Source organism: Pogoniulus pusillus, chromosome 18 (assembly GCF_015220805.1).
Source record: "Pogoniulus pusillus isolate bPogPus1 chromosome 18, bPogPus1.pri, whole genome shotgun sequence".
Classification (NCBI taxonomy): domain Eukaryota; kingdom Metazoa; phylum Chordata; class Aves; order Piciformes; family Lybiidae; genus Pogoniulus; species Pogoniulus pusillus.
The window spans coordinates 16286768-16302505 of NC_087281.1; the positions used below are offsets into that span (position 1 = coordinate 16286768).

Genomic DNA, 15738 nt, shown 5'->3' on the forward strand with positions numbered 1-15738 from the left:
AAGAGACCAACCCCCACCTGGCTACAGTCTCCTTTCAGGTAGTTCTAGACAGCAATGAGATCACCCGTGAGCCTCCTCTTCTTCAGGCTAAACAACCCCAGCTCCCTCAGCCTCTCCTTCAGAAGCCACTTTTCCTTTTGACAGTAGTTGTCTCCCACCTCCTACACACACAAACTGTGTATCCAGATACTTGCAGGGCAGCAACACTTCAGCCCCTTGGGCTTCTGGTTCACCTTAGTGTAGGCTGTGCCCTTCCAGTTTGTAGAAACTTTGAAAACACTAAGGGACTGTTTGAACTGGAGGAAAATCACATTTGAAACATCTAAATCTTCTGTGAAATAAAACTGCTTGCATTGGCCCAACTCTAATTATGAGGAAGGTTTTAACTGAGCATTTTATGATGTGCAGAAATTTAATAACCTTTATAAACCAGAGATTTAAGATCTATAACGAGCCCCAAAGTTTCAGAAGACTTTTAGACTGAAATTACGAGTGTTGCCAAGGCTGCATAAAGGAGATGGAGAGAAGTTCCTGGATGGAGATGCAATATCTTTAAAAAGAAAGAGAGTAGAAGTTGAACACAACAGGCAAAGATAGGCAAAATGAGGAAAAATGGAAGGTGTGCCACTTGTAAGCCTTCATGACTAACAATGTCTAGATCTTGCAGCCTTATATGTGGAAAAATGGGGTGTGGAAACACAGACAGACACCCAAAGTGTGATGCTTTGCTGGCTTTGTCTCTGCTCCTCATGGGCCTCCTGTGCACAGGCAGAAACTGGGCAGCAAGGAGTGGCCCATGTGTCAGTGCTCTGACTTTGTCTCCAGACGTGCTCAGACCAGATGGGAATCCATCAGGCAGTTTCTCCACTCTGGAGACAACACTTGGTGGACTTAACCCTGGCACTTCTCAGAACAAAACAGAAGCTCAGGTCATATTGGCTTGTCTTATTTCCCCTTCATTGCCTTGCACAAATCAAGTGCAGCTTCATCCAACTGAGTATGAATTATCTCCTAGCTAGTCAGCAGCACTTGGAAAAATTGTGCCACAGCCAACATCTTTGACCCTGTTCAGTGTTTTCCACATTATGAAGGTTATTTGTCCAGTGACTGCCACCTGCCTTCTCCTTCTAAATTAATGAAATGCATTGCTATTAATACATTCAAAGTACCTGGTACAGTCCTTCCTAGACCTTTAAAAGATATCACAGTATTACAGAAAATTGATTCTCAGACTCCTGAAACTAAAAGAAAATGGCTTGGTGCAGCAAAATCAATTACCCTAATGTTCATCTAGCAACAAACTAAAAATTAATTCAGACTTTGGGATAGAGTCCCAAATCCCTGCTTTCCTCTTTGCTCTTCTAAAAGCCATGTAACATCCCCATTCATCTTAAAGTAACTACAGTAACCCTCTTTTCCTGTGATTGGGATGTATTTCAAGGCACACATTTGAGGATATCTAAACACTGATGTACCATTGGTGGTGAGCTTTTTGGTCACCTTTAGAATTCAATAAGAATGGCAGAGAGAGCACCAGTTCTTCATGAAACTAAACTCTTGAGTAACCTACAATTGAACACAAGAACTACCTCTTGCAGGTAGCTGGAAACAAATCCTGAGGTTTCTGAAGTTTGGGGCTACTGATAAATGACACATGAAGGCAGATAGGAATGCTTTGGTCTTGAGCTTTCATCTGATTGTTGATTTATGGGAGCAGGTGTCGATCTGTCATTGGAATGGGCTGCCCAGGGAGGTGGTGGAGTCACCATCCCTGGAGGTGCTCAAGAAAAAAAGACTGGATGAGGCACTTAGTGCCATGGACTAGGTGACTGGCTAGGGCTGGGTGCTAGGTTGGACTGGATGATCTTGGAGGTCTCTTTCAACCTGGTTGATTCTATGAAAATGGACTTGCAGTGCAGCTTTGCAGCTTGAGACAAACCAGTTTCACAGCACTGGGTACAGTTGTAAGCAAATGCCTGGGTTGTGTGTTAGCAGGAAACAGATACTGATATGACATCAATTTCATAACTCCTCCCTTCATATCTGCTCACTTGAACATCAAGGAATAAATTGGGATAGATCAGTGGCTTGGCCCAAGCCCCAGGGAAATATCTTTCCACCTTGTATGTGTGATGCTGTATCATGCAGCTGGTGACCTGCTTCCTCATTCTCTCTTTTGTTTTCCACATTTGGAGCATTTCAGGTGTGTTGCACAGCATGACTTCTGAGTAAAGTAAGGAGAGAGGAAAGAATTAAAGCCAAAACACAGAAGTAAGAAAAGCATCAGGGAGTCCAGCCTTAATCTCCAGCAGGTTGTGCTCTCATTGATGGTTGCCAGCATGAAGCATACATTCTTATGTGCATCTGCATGATTCCTTGTGTTTTCATGTGTCAGTACAGAGACATTCTTTTCCCTGCAGCACTGTGCCTAGGTAGGTCCAATCCTCTGACACAAAGCAGAATTAGAAACAGTGAATCTGTGTCAATACAGAAGCAGACATGCTGGGATGGCAGGACTGTTATCAGCAATTGCTCACAACACAACAGGCCAGCTCTCAGAAACACCTGCTGAGTGCCAGACTCTGAGAAACCTGCTTCTAATATAACCTGAAGCAGGCAGCAAGGTTTATTTTGGTAGTTTGTGGCTCTTCTTCTTACAGATGACTCTGTAATTTTTGAAACTAGATATGCTCTTTATAAAAATTACCCCACAACTGTTCACCAACTACACACAAAGGCATAGAAACCATGAACGGAAAGCAATGTGCTGAAGCACATAGCTTTTGTATAGTGACCAGTTTGTGTGTATGACTGTTATGAATGTCAGTGCACTGAGAGGCAAGTTCATAGAATCATAGAATCAACCAGGTTGGAAGAGGCCTCCAAGATCATCCAGTCCAACCTAGCACCCAACCCTATCCAGTCAAATAGACCATGGCACTAAGTGCCTCATCCAGGCTTTTCTTCAACACCTCCAGGGACAGCAACTCCACCACCTCTCTAGGCAGCCCATTCCAATGGCAAGTCACTCTCTCAAAGTTTCCCTTTTGTGGTTAGTACAGGCCTAGCACAAGCATGAAAATAACATTTATTTGACTCACTGATCTGGTAAGATTTTTAGGGCAACATCCCCAAAGAGAAATAGGAGAAAATAATGTAATTTACTGTATATTAGAAAGGCAACATGGAGACAGCAAATCCAGCAGATATTTGTCTGTGTCTCTTTTTGTCATTTCTAACAGCTGCACATATAAATTAAAATTTGAGCTTACACAAATTGTATTTGCAATTTCTCACTTCCTCAATTACCCACTAGTTAGACCTTCCATTAAAATATGTTCAAAATCTTAGGAAGGAACTCATATAAATTCATAAAACATAGATCAGATTTCATTTTGTATTTATGCTATTTAAAACAAGTGTCACAGGATAACTCAGTCACTGGATAGAGTCATAACTTACTATGAAATGTCAAAACCCCACTGTGATTTAGCCATGGATCTGACAGGGAAAACTGACAAAGCAGCCTCACACTCATTTTAAAGGCTCTCTATAGAGATTCCCTCAGTCTGATGCATGTCACAGTCACTTTACATCAGTGCTCCTCCACAGAGCTCTCCACCCTGTTCCTACAGCAAGAGCCTTCCTGGCTTGTGCACATCACACTGAGTGGGTCTGTCCTCTGACCCATCACTTAACTGAACTGAGGCATCATTTCCACTGCAGCTGAACTGATACTTCCCTTCCTCATGGCAGACTAGGAAACTAAAGATGCTCCTTGAGTAGATGTGACTTCTTTACAGAGAACACCTACACACAGCTCTAAACAAGGCAGGGCAGAAGCTTTGAGGACTGCAGCTTTTCTGCCGCCAGTGTTTGCAGCAGTGGCCACTGCAGAAGATGCTACAATGAGACACTGCACCTGCCTGACCTCTCTGCCCCTGCCTTCCCACTCCAGTACATGTCTTCCTCTGTCCAGTTCAACAAAGACCTATCCTCAAGGGAGGTCACTGGTACAGGTCCACTTGAGTAAATGAAAGCAGAAGCAAATCACCAATTTTAAAATGAACTTCTCTGCAAAAATGATTTTGTTTACATAAAGCTGCTGCCCATGCTCAAAACATCTAAGTTGAAGAAGAGCATTTCTCTGCAGCAAGCTCTGGCTAAGAAGTTACTTTCTTCCTTTGGAGATGCCCTTGGATCTACATTATTTCCTCTCACTTACTGTGCTATTAAGAACTGAAATGGCAATTTGATCATTCAAGCCAAAACTGGGGCTGCTGTGGAAGGGAATTTAATTTCTCTTCTATCTGTAGAAGTGGCAAGTCCCCACATCTATACCCCTGGTGCACTGCCCTACTGTGCTGGTGTGAAAGTCATTACTCTTCCCAGGGAATAGGTACATGACCTGCAGTAGTCAAATGTCTAAAAAGACAAAAAAACCCCAACCTCCCAATTGTTATTTTTGAAATGAGAAGATAAAAGAACTTGGAAAACAATTTTTGGAAGCTGGGCAGTTTTCTCAAGGAGAGCTGTAAATGGCACTTACTGCACTCAAACAGAAACCAGCAATGATGACAAAACCCCAATAAACAAACAAGCCAACAACAAGGCCAACAAAAAAAGTACTCTGCTGCCAAGAAAATACTTTATTTCTCATTAGCATAATTATAGCTTAGACTTTCAACTCCAAATGACACAAACAATTTGAAAGTTATGCTATGCTTAAATATGTTGTCATTTTTTGGGCAAGGAGGCAGGCTTAGGGAAAGAAGAGTATGAACACCATTGCTTCCTTGCTCTATAAAATCATCTCTCACACCTTGAGTCGCCGTCCCTGGAGCTGTTCAAGGCAAGATTGGACGTGGCACTTGGTGCCATGGTCTAGCCTTGAGAATTGTGGTAAAGGGTTGGACTTGATGATGTATGAGGTCTCTTCCGACCTTGTTGATACTGTGATACTGTGAGTCATGTGTCCAGTTCCGGGCTCCTCAATTTGAGAGAGATGTTGCGATACTATAACATGTCCACAAGAGGGCGACAAAGCTGGTGTAAGATCTTCTCCATCAAACTGAATCTGCGAATTAAAACTACATTAATTTCTGTATACAGTTTTGGGGGCAGGTTTCAGGAAAATAAACCAATTCTACTTTTATATATATTCCTGCCTCGGCCACATTAATGCGCTGCCTCCACAACACTCCCTTATGCCTGAGAGAAGAGAGCAGACTGCATTTCCCAGTCTTCTTTGAGGCTCTGCTTTCCAGGTGTATAAAATGACTGCGTAACTCTCCAAATGTAACCTTGGACTTAGGCAGTGAGAACTCTGTGAAGACAGTAATCTTGATCTAGCCTCATCCATTCACTTCAACTAGGAACACAGGTGCTGGTGTTTTGAGAGGAAATTACATCCCTGAGTCTTTGACTGAACAGTATATTTCTGCTTAAATACTGTACTTTCTGCTCCTAAGGATGGTCCACATCTTGTCCAATACAAATTTAAGGGAGTTCTGCTGGTAGCTTCCCTGGGATTAAAGTCCTGAAGTTGAGTCATAGAATCAACCAGGTTGGAAGAGACCTCCAAGATCATCCAGTCCAACCTAGCACCCAGCCCTATCCAGTCAACTAGACCATGGCACCAAGTGCCTCATCCAGTCTCTTCTTGAAGACCTTCAGGGACGGTGCCTCCACCACCTCCCTGGGCAGCCCATTCCAATGCCAATCACTCTCTCTGTGAAGAACTTCCTCCTAACATCCAGCCTACACTTTCCCTGGCACAACTTGAGACTGTGTATAATGGATCCACCTTCTGAGAAGTCCCATCAATTAAAACCAAGGTATGCTGGAGGAAAGTGCTTTGGGACTGACTCACCATATGTAGGACCTTTGGGAGTTCAATCCATACAAGTTTTATTGCGGGGGCTGCTGGGGCATTGCCTTTCAAAATCAATTCTTAGCCTTGACAAATGCTTTCTGCTTAGCAATATATGGTTGGCAGCAGACTGCTGCAATGTTGCTGTGGCTTTTGTTGAGTCTGTTGATGGCTGGTGACTATAATTAGCAGAGCCCTTTATGCAATGATCATGTTGCCGAGATAAATCAATGCTCCCTTCCCTTAGCCAGACTTCAGTAGATTGAAATGCAAACATGGTCACAAATTGCAGACTTAGAACCATATTTTACAAAGCTTCACTAATGTGTTAACCTGTTCCAACTGTCACACAAAATGGTGGGGAATAAAGATATATGTTTATGTAATTCCAATGGGAGACCTCAGGATTGGAGATATTTAACAGGTTAGATGGTTATCAGATATGACACAGTAACATTTATCAAGCTGGTTGGTCTAGAAGCCCTCTGGAATTCCTTGGTTTTCTTATTCTGCCATGATTCTCTCCATGTGGGATGATTGTGTTACCTATGAATAGTTCAGTAAACTAGAGGACCAATAAAGCTTAATTGGGCTCCTGTATGGATTCCCTTACAACTAATAAAGTGGATGGTGCTTACAATTTGGAAAAGGAACACAGAAAATTCTCTCTCCACATGCTTCCCTGCTGTGATAAATTTTATAGGACCAGAATACCTTTGAGAGCTCCAAAGATTTGACTGGAATTGGCTGTTTAGCACAACAGTTATTAGACAAGGGTTGACATACCTTTGTGCAAGCAAGCACAGAGTAATTATAAGAGCTTTTATTATGCCATGAAATTGGGTTAAAATGCAAAGCTGCTGCAGCAACTGTGGCTGGTAATAACCAACTTGCAGAGACACTGTATAGATCTACCTAAAGAAGTACAAGAGCTGCCCACTCTTCTCCCTTTGTTTTTTTTTCTGGCGAGCTGCAAGTGAGGACACAACATGCAGCTGGGAATGTCAGCACACAGCCAGCTCTGCCCCAGGTAGGCTATTCAGAAGGGGCAGGGCAGCAAAGAAAACACTGTCTTTGGCTTGCTTGCTTTCTTTCTCTCTCTCTCTCTCTTTCTTTCTCTCACTCATACTTGTTTTTAATTAACAGTCTATAGGAGAAAATACATGCAAAATAGTTTTTCCCTGGTGCCACCCATTGATAGTGCATGGTGTACTAATGCTCCATATGAGCCCACAGTGGCTGGGATAGGCAGTGTTTTAATATTTAATACATGGTCTCCTTGTCAGAGCTGTTTTCTCTCTTTTCATACCAGTACACCTGGGGTTCTCTTATGTAACAGTTGGAACTCTCCCTCCAGACTATCCTGTGTACAGTCATTTCACACTGCTTTCAGAGCGCACACAGAGGATGCAAATGATTGTGTACACATCAGCAGTAAGGGAAGGTGGCAAGACTGGTGCACAATGGAAGGATGAATCACTGGCCTCTGGATAGCTTATTGTCCTGTTCTCCCACTGGATATTTTATCATATTAATCTTATTCCTGGAACTCTTTATGGTATACCAGCTCTACAGTTCTCTGCTGGTTCCTGTTAACGAAACAGATTCTTGCCAGCTATCATTTCTAATTAAAGGATTAAGACACAAGAATGAAATCAAGAGGGAATCACTTTTGATTTCCTAGTCTTTAAATGCATAAAAGATGTTCCCTTAACTCTGGAGTGAGAAAAAGCATATCTGTGCTGATACATGTTATGCTTGTTTCATCCAGCTGCTGAAGAAGAGAGGCTTTGAAGTTTACTATTCTGAGCTTAGTGCTAGGACAAGCTGATGAAGTGGCAGCTTTGCCCTTTGAAGATGCCTCACTTCTGCCTTAGAGTTTCCTTCATTTTTCCTTTGGAAGCTGATGGAGGCAAGGGAGAAAGAAAACAGTGAGAACTCAATAAGACTCTTAACGTCCTAGTAATAAGAACACTATAATATGTGTGGAGCAGTAGCAGGTTTCATCATATCCATCTCTGATGGAAAACATTATATTTCCCCATGTCTCTCCATAGACAGTTTTGGTATGAAACAAAGGAGGAGTTTCATGTTGTCTGCATCAAGACACTAGTTTGTGTGCCCAGATGAATGAAATGGCTCTCTCATAGACTCCTGGATCTTCCGTAATACTGTTGTCTTCTGGAGGTGACTCCCTCACTGTGACTACAGAGGGATGAGTTTTGTAACTTAGCACTGCCTTTAGGTACATAAAGGCAGCTGTTGCAAACATACAGCATCCCCTTAATGACTGGAGACATTCAGTCTCCACAGTTCTTCCAGCTCTTTTGAAATATGTATTACCAGAGCCATTGAATCACGTATTTCACCATTAGTCTTTCTGTGTTCTTAATCAGCAATTAATTTTACTGCATTATTCTGACTGCCTGATTATTCAAACTTCTTTTTTTCTTTATTTAATAGACCATAAGCAGATATGAAAACTGAGAAAAAGTCAGTCTTTCCCAGCCATTTTGAGTCATCATTAACTTCTCAATTTTAATTGCCCTGTTATCTCTGTAGTTCCATTCCCACTCCAATATATTAGGGAAAACAATTCAACCCAAGCCAACCTTCTGGTTTCTCCTATCCTCTTTGGCTAACAGTAACCCTCTGGGGTTTTAATTACATTTTTAATTAAGGCTGCTGCAACCCTATTGGCTCTGAGCCTTTCATCATGCACAATGTTTTCTAGCTTGCAATGCAGTGCACACCACAGTGGCTGTAGGGACAGGAGCAGAGTAACTCCAACTGCTTTTTGAACCTGGGACAGGAATTATAAGATGTTAATTTCATAGCTGTCACATATGTTTGGGTTTAATTTATTCACCTCATTTATTTGGTAGGGGATTAATTGGCCAAGGCAGGAATTATAAAAATAGAATTATTTTTATTTTCCCCCAAAAACTCATCCCCAAACTATATGCAGAACTAGTCAAGGTTTATTTGCAGGTTCTAATCCTCACAAGGATGCTCATGGGCAAGTTCAGTGATTTAGGAAAGTCAGAAAATGGAAAAGGCTAAGGTACAACACAACTTTCCCCCACTTATAAATCAGGCTGAGCAGAGAACCTAAGGGAACAGCAGACTTTACTTACAGAGGTGAGGTGGGAATACAGCAGTGATCCCTGAGGAATTTCTTTGCGGCAGCCCCTGAAACTGAAAGCAATATCTATGTCATGGATCCATGCAGCAGAAGTCTGAGGCAAATAAACCCACCTAAATCAAAGTGTCTGACACAGCTTCCACGAGGCAAAAGGTCAGGGAGTGGCACTGTTTTGGCAGCACAGGGGAAAGAGCCAAACTGCTGTCATGTTCCGCAGCTCTGGGGTGGTGAGCAGAAAGTCAGGCTGCGGTGTGGTCCAAGAGAAGCCATGTCCGGGTGCCACTGGTAGCTCTTGCTTGAATGCACCCAAGGACTTGCTGAACTTGCAGACTTGTGTGTAAGCAGCATGAACTGTGCAAGAGTGGGACTACACAGAATGGTGCAAAATTGGAGCCGTGCAAAATGGGAACTGTCCAAAAGTGAGGACTCTGCAAAGTGGGAACTCTGCACTTTTATCCTCACTCTATTTATAGTTTTCCTAGACTATGTGTCCACTTGCCATATATACTGGGTGCAAAGAATCTAGACAATCACCAGCTGATTCCAACACAGGCTTTCCCATGAGTCAGTACATGTGTGGAAAGGGCACCTTTGCTGTTCCCCTTTCAAGCCTGCAAGGTGGGGGAAAGCAGTGTTCATGCCTTCTTCTTCCCCCATTGTGCTGGTTTGAGCCTAGCTAGAATGTTTTGGTGAGAAGGACTAGACTACAGGCTGTGGAAGGAAAACAAGACTGATGTCTACCTCACTCATTGGCTTGCTGAGATTTACAAGAATAAGAATCAAAACATAGATAAGGGCACTGCTGCTAGGGAACTGGCTGAGCTGCATCCCTAACCTCACCTCTCTCTGCTGTTTCTTTGATTAAGCCACTTTGCTTCCTAACCCCCTGGCCGAACCTCCAGTCTTCCTTGTGACTGGGGTAAGGTTGAGAGGGGTAGAGGGAAGGTGAAGGGGCAGTTGGGAGTCGCTCCTGGGGACTCAGGTTTCTGGGAGGGCTGTTGTGTTTCTGTATATACTGTAAATATCTGCTTGTATACTCTGCTAAGCTGTAAATAGTAAGCTTCATTCAAGTTCCAGAGCCAGCTGAGTCTAGACTGAGTGATTTCCAAACTGGGAGGGGGGGGGGGGCAGGGAACACCCAAACCATCACACCCATTCAATCCTTGTGCCTCAGTTTAAGCATTGTGCTGTTTGTCAGGGAATCTTTTACCACATGCCTTTATACAGGCACCAATCAACCCACTGCATTGCCCCAGCACTAGCACTTCTGGCCTTTGCAAGATGTCAGGATGGCTTCATTCCCTCTCATGTGTGCCACAAACCTTTTCCAGCTGCCTGTACATACTTGAAACACCCACCTGTTGTTCAGAGCCTGAGAATGGATGGAGCATTGTGAAAGCCTGTCCATATCTAAAATTTCCCTTTCCTCTGCATGTTTGTACATCCTTCATGTGATCCAGGATGGGAGTATGTGTTTTCTGCTGCGAATAGAGATAAAAGCTGCCCTGTCCCTGCTGAGCATTGCAGTTACACCATTTTAAGCACTCACAAACCATTAGTGCCTAGCTAGTCTAGGGGACACTTATTATAGGCAGGTTTAGTGATTCACTATTATTTCACTGCATATGACTCAACTTTCTGCTGCTGTGCTAACACAAAGCCCACATTTATGTTAATAGGAGTTGTGTTTAAGCATAAGTGAACACCCTCGACACAGTGGTAATTAAAAGTAGCATTATTTCATTTCCAAGAGTATAGAGATATCAACTCTCATATCCTAGCCAAATTCTAGCTTGAGGATTTACTGTTTTCATCTCAGAATGTTCTGTCATTTTCAGTGGCAACTAGAGCTTCACTTCCTACCCTAACCCTTACTAGGTTGCTTTTGTACTGTATATAGTGCCATACAGAATGGAGCTTTGAATGCATTTGCATGTTTGGAAAACATTTTGAGAAGAAAAGACAGTGTGCAATGTTCACATACAAGAATATTTCTTTTTAGCAATTTATATATCCCTCCAACTCTTCCGAGAGGTGTCAGTGTTTATAAAATGCTTTGAGCCTCTCTAATGAGGTATGAGCCATAAGAACAGTCACTGCTTTTAATAACAAATGATCTTGAGATGTCATTAATTACCCTGCCTTCAGATTCAACAGATTTCATCATGCATTAGGAAAGCATAACCAGCTACATGGCTAGAAGGTAATAAGTTTACTAAAAGTAAGATGAACTTCTTGTAAAATACGGGAAGGTGTTTCATTTATTTCAGCTTCTTCATGGATTCAGGAAAATCTCTTTAGGAAGAAATTAATTACTTAAGTTTCTCACTGGCAGCCAGGAAGTGAGAGGCCTGGAACACAGCCCTCTGAGGAGAGGCTGAGGGAGCTGGGAGTGTGCAGCCTGCATAAGAGGAGGCTCAGGGGTGACCTCATTGCTGTCTACAACTACCTGAAGGGACATTGTAGCCAGGTGGGGGTTGATCTCTTCTGCCAGCAACAGAACAAGAGGACACAGTCTCAAATTGTGCTGGGGGAGGTCTAGGCTGGATATTAGGAGGAAGTTCTTTACAGAGGGAGTGATTGGCATTGGAATGGGCTGCCCAGGGAGGTAGTGGAGTCGTTGTCACTGGAGATGTTCAAGAGAAGACTGGATGAGGCATTTAGTGCCATGGTCTAGTTGATTGGACACGGCTGGGTGATAGTTCAGACTCATTAAAATTGTATCTATTTTAATCTAAAACACCCATTCACTACTCAACAATTAGGAATTTATTTCACAAGTCACAAAGATGCACTGTGTAGTCAGATTCTTTATGCACTATCTGAACATTTAAAACTCTCAGAATGGAAAGTTGATTTTTGGGTATTTTTGCACTGATAGAAGTAACCAAACACAATGATCAGACCTTCAGATTTGCAATTACTTATCTTGATGGTTTTGCTTTTTCCTTTAATGATTTTGTGTGTAACACAATTAAGTTTAGGTCAAAAGATTGCTCTGGAAGCACAAGTCTAAGATTTGAATAAATATTGGTATAGGGCACAAACTGAAAAGGTTGGGGGGGTGCAAATAGGGGAGGATAGAGATGCAGCAGGAAGCTGGAAGTAGATGCCAAAAGTAAGGAACAATAAAGGAAGAGCAGCAGGAGGAGTTGCCTGGTGGAGTTGGTAGCATCTATAAATAGACTCATGTGGAGGTCCCATGCTAGAGCAGGGATAAAAAGAAAGAAACCAGGGAATAAGAAGGTGAGAAACAAGATAGGTAGAAAGAATCTTCTATACACTGACCCCTACCTCCTGAACCTGTTTTTGCCTTTACACTAATGGTCCTGAGTGTAAAAAGTAGTTGAGGGATCAGGGCACAGGTAATCTTTCCATCTACATCCTTAGATGCAGGTTGGAATGCTGAGAGGAATAGGAGATCATATTTAATTAACAAGTGGCTCAGAGATTAAGAGTCTAAGCAAGCACCTGTGAGTGATGTTGGAGTAGCCATCAAATCCCTAACCTACCTAACCGGGGGGCCACTCAGGCCCCCCGGCCTTTAGATCCCCTCCACCAGTCACCCAGTGCACGCCACGGGCACTCACCAGTCACAAGGGGAGAAGGATCCCTCTGCCCAGTTGGGCAAGCTTAGGGCTTCTGCCTTTCCCGGGGCCCATTAAATAGGGGAGGGGGCAGGGAGGGCAAAGTGGTGACACCTGGGCTGGGAGGAGACTCTAACAGGACCCAGATTTAAAAGGGGAGTGGGCAGGGAGGGCCTTCCCCAACTAACACTGGGTAGATACTGGCAACAAGTCTTATGGCTTAGGTCTGGATGTTAGGAGGTAGTTTTTGCCAGAGAGTGTGGTTGGCATTGGAATGGGCTGCCCAGGGAAGTGGTAGAGTCGCTGACCTTGGAGGTGCTCAAGAAAAGCCTGTCTGAGGCACTTAGTGCCATGGTCTGTTTGACTGGACAGGGCTGGGTGCTAGGTTGGACTGGATAAGTTTGGAGGTCTCTTCCAACCTGGTTGATTCTATGAGGTTGTGACAAACACCAAGCCAGGAGCTGACTCAAGCACAGTATTCAGGGCACTACTATCTGGTTATCCCTCCCAACATGAACACTCCTGGCCCAGGGAGTTGTTCTGAGGAACAATGGGTCAGAAGATGGAGCCCACAGGTTGTTCTTGCCTGATAAGGCCAATCCAAACGCTGAGAAATGGAGTAGCTGCACAGAATAACTTCAGGAATAATTAATAAATAGCTTGAAAAAAAATAGTTAGCATTTCAAAGTTAGTTTCCAGAGAAAAACTACCTGCTCTGATATGTGACACCCAGCAAGATTCATTCCTCTCAGAAGATGTTTATCCAGCAAAAGTGTTGGGAATTAGACAAGTCCCAAATACCAACTTTCCAGTGACTGTTGTTATGCCCCAGAGCCACTCAGATTCACAGGCATGCCCATGAATAAAGAGACATTTTTCTCCAAGCAAGAAATAATCACAGGCTAATGTCATATAAATATTTAACTGTAATATCAGTTCCCTCTCTTTCCCTTAAATGTATACAGGATCAGACAGAAAGAGTTTCAAAGCCCCAAACACAAATTTTCCAGGCTGCAGAACACCAGTAAACAAAATGCAAGTGAAGCTAGTTACTCCTCAGATGGTGTAGACAGCAGGCATCTTATCATACTTTATAGCATCATGCTGTGTAAGAACTTAGGGAAATTACCACCAAGCTCCCTAGATTACTCACTGAGAATCACTGCCGAAGAATCTTCCTTACCAAGCACAAATAAGAACAGTTTAAAAAGTGGGTTCTCTGGGAGAGGATGAGGCATACATAATTACAGGAAAGCTGCCCTCTTACCAGGAATTAAGCTTAGCTCTCTGCTGAACTATCAGTAAGGCTCAGTGACTAGAAAGAAACACATGTTCACAGTGATTTGGCTCATCAGGTTTGGTGCTGCAGAGCAGAAACATACGAGTCGAGCTGGTTTCACAGGGAGATTTAACATCCCCTAACAGTACAGTTGAGGGTTTTACCAGCTCAGGCACAAAACCCTCTAAAAATCACTGCATTGCAAACATCATTACATCCAAGCTTAACACCTAAATACATGCTGTTCAGCAGGTATCACAGCACAATCTTTGTGATGTTGTCCAGAAGACAGACAAAGAGCTTTAATTCTCATGTGAAGAATATGTCTGTATTCTGAGCTGTGGGGACAGACAGATGGCAGCAGTACTTGTAAATCAAATTTTCAGCCTCTGTGATTTTGGGAAGTAATTGAGGCAGCCAGGTTTAGTGACATTTCTCAGAACTTCAACAAGCCACTTACAAAAGCCTTTAGTGTGTAATTGCTTGTAGACTCCTTCTAGTAATTAATTTCTTTATCAATCCTGGAGTTTCACCATATTGGCCGCTACTGATACATGCATACTAAATATTTTCATCTGTCTTCTTTCTACTTTTTCTTGATAGAGAAAACTTTGCTTCCTACATGTTTTTCTTTCCTTTTTTTTCTTCCCCCTTTACTTTTCTTCTTGGAAAGAGCATTTGTTTAAAAAAAATAGCAATACTATTTATTAGAACATTATAACTCTTGCAGGCTTTTGAAGCACCCTGTACAGTTAAAGGGAGAATCACATCTTCTGTAGAATGTTACAGGCAGTCTCAAGTAACACCAAAGGATATTCATAATAGCTTCGAGATTTCAATAGTAGTTTTCAGCAGAACCTTTTGAATGTGTCTATAATTCTCTTGTAACTTTAAAAAGGTTTCTTAGGACAGTCTTAGTTTGCGCTCCTTGTTGATAAGATTTATTGTGTTCTATTCCTTTGAAAGTTTATGGTCTGGAGGCTAGATTTTTACATGTCCAAGACCCTTCCTTTTACCTAAAACTTTACAACATTAATAGGCCTTAGCATTTAGCATATGGAAGAAAAAAAGGGAAAATGGGTACTACCTATTTGTGTTTGTGAAGACACAAATCATAGAACCATAGAATCAGCTAGGTTGGAAGAGATCTCCAAGATCATCCAGTCCAACCTGATATGTCTCAGAAGACATGAAGATGAGACTTTCAAAATCAAGGGAAGGAATTAATGATTTTGTTTCAGTGGGTGTTGAACTAGAAATTGCATTGTTTCATTCCTCTGTATAGTCTGGAAGCTAGGAGGGCCAGGCAGGTGGGGTCACCTAAGTTGCTCACACTGGAAATGATGGCTCTACTTACATGACTGTTTCGTGAAAGTCCACTGTATAGGTACTAAGTAGATGTGACATATCTAAACTCACTATTATATGGCACAAAAAGTGCTCAGAAGGGAGATGCTGCCTTACCTACCCAATGTGAAAAACATCCTTTTTTCTGTTTTTAAGCCAGAGTTTGAAAGTAACAGGGCTGAGGTATATTATTTACAGTTCATTCCTGTCTAGAAAGGGAAACTATTTCTTCCAAAATGCAGAGGTCTTGAAGGGAAAAATATTTTGACTGTATTACATTTCACTTTGTATAAACACAGATCCAGCAGTACCTGAGAACCCTGGTACATGGTGGAGCGGGTGTTGCAGCTCTGCCCTTCTCAAGGATGGAGGCACCCACATCTAAAAAGCAATTGTGATAAGCCATCTACATTGGCTATTTTTATTTTCATCAATCCTGGCTAATGATCTGGCTTTGTGCATCTGTACTGCCCATTCCCTCCACTCCTTGTTATTGCTCAGAGCTGTA

The 15738-nt window shown here is 42.5% G+C and overlaps 1 long non-coding RNA gene across 1 annotated transcript; it reads right to left on the reverse strand.

The window, feature by feature from the left end:
• Positions 1-7214: 7214 nt before the first annotated feature.
• Positions 7215-12656, reverse strand: LOC135183307 (uncharacterized). The gene is made up of 3 exons (XR_010305498.1): positions 12608-12656; positions 9010-9070; positions 7215-7775 (listed from the first exon to the last, which is right to left on the reverse strand). It is a non-coding gene; the product is annotated as an uncharacterized LOC135183307 (long non-coding RNA).
• Between the last annotated feature and the right edge of the window lie 3082 nt (positions 12657-15738).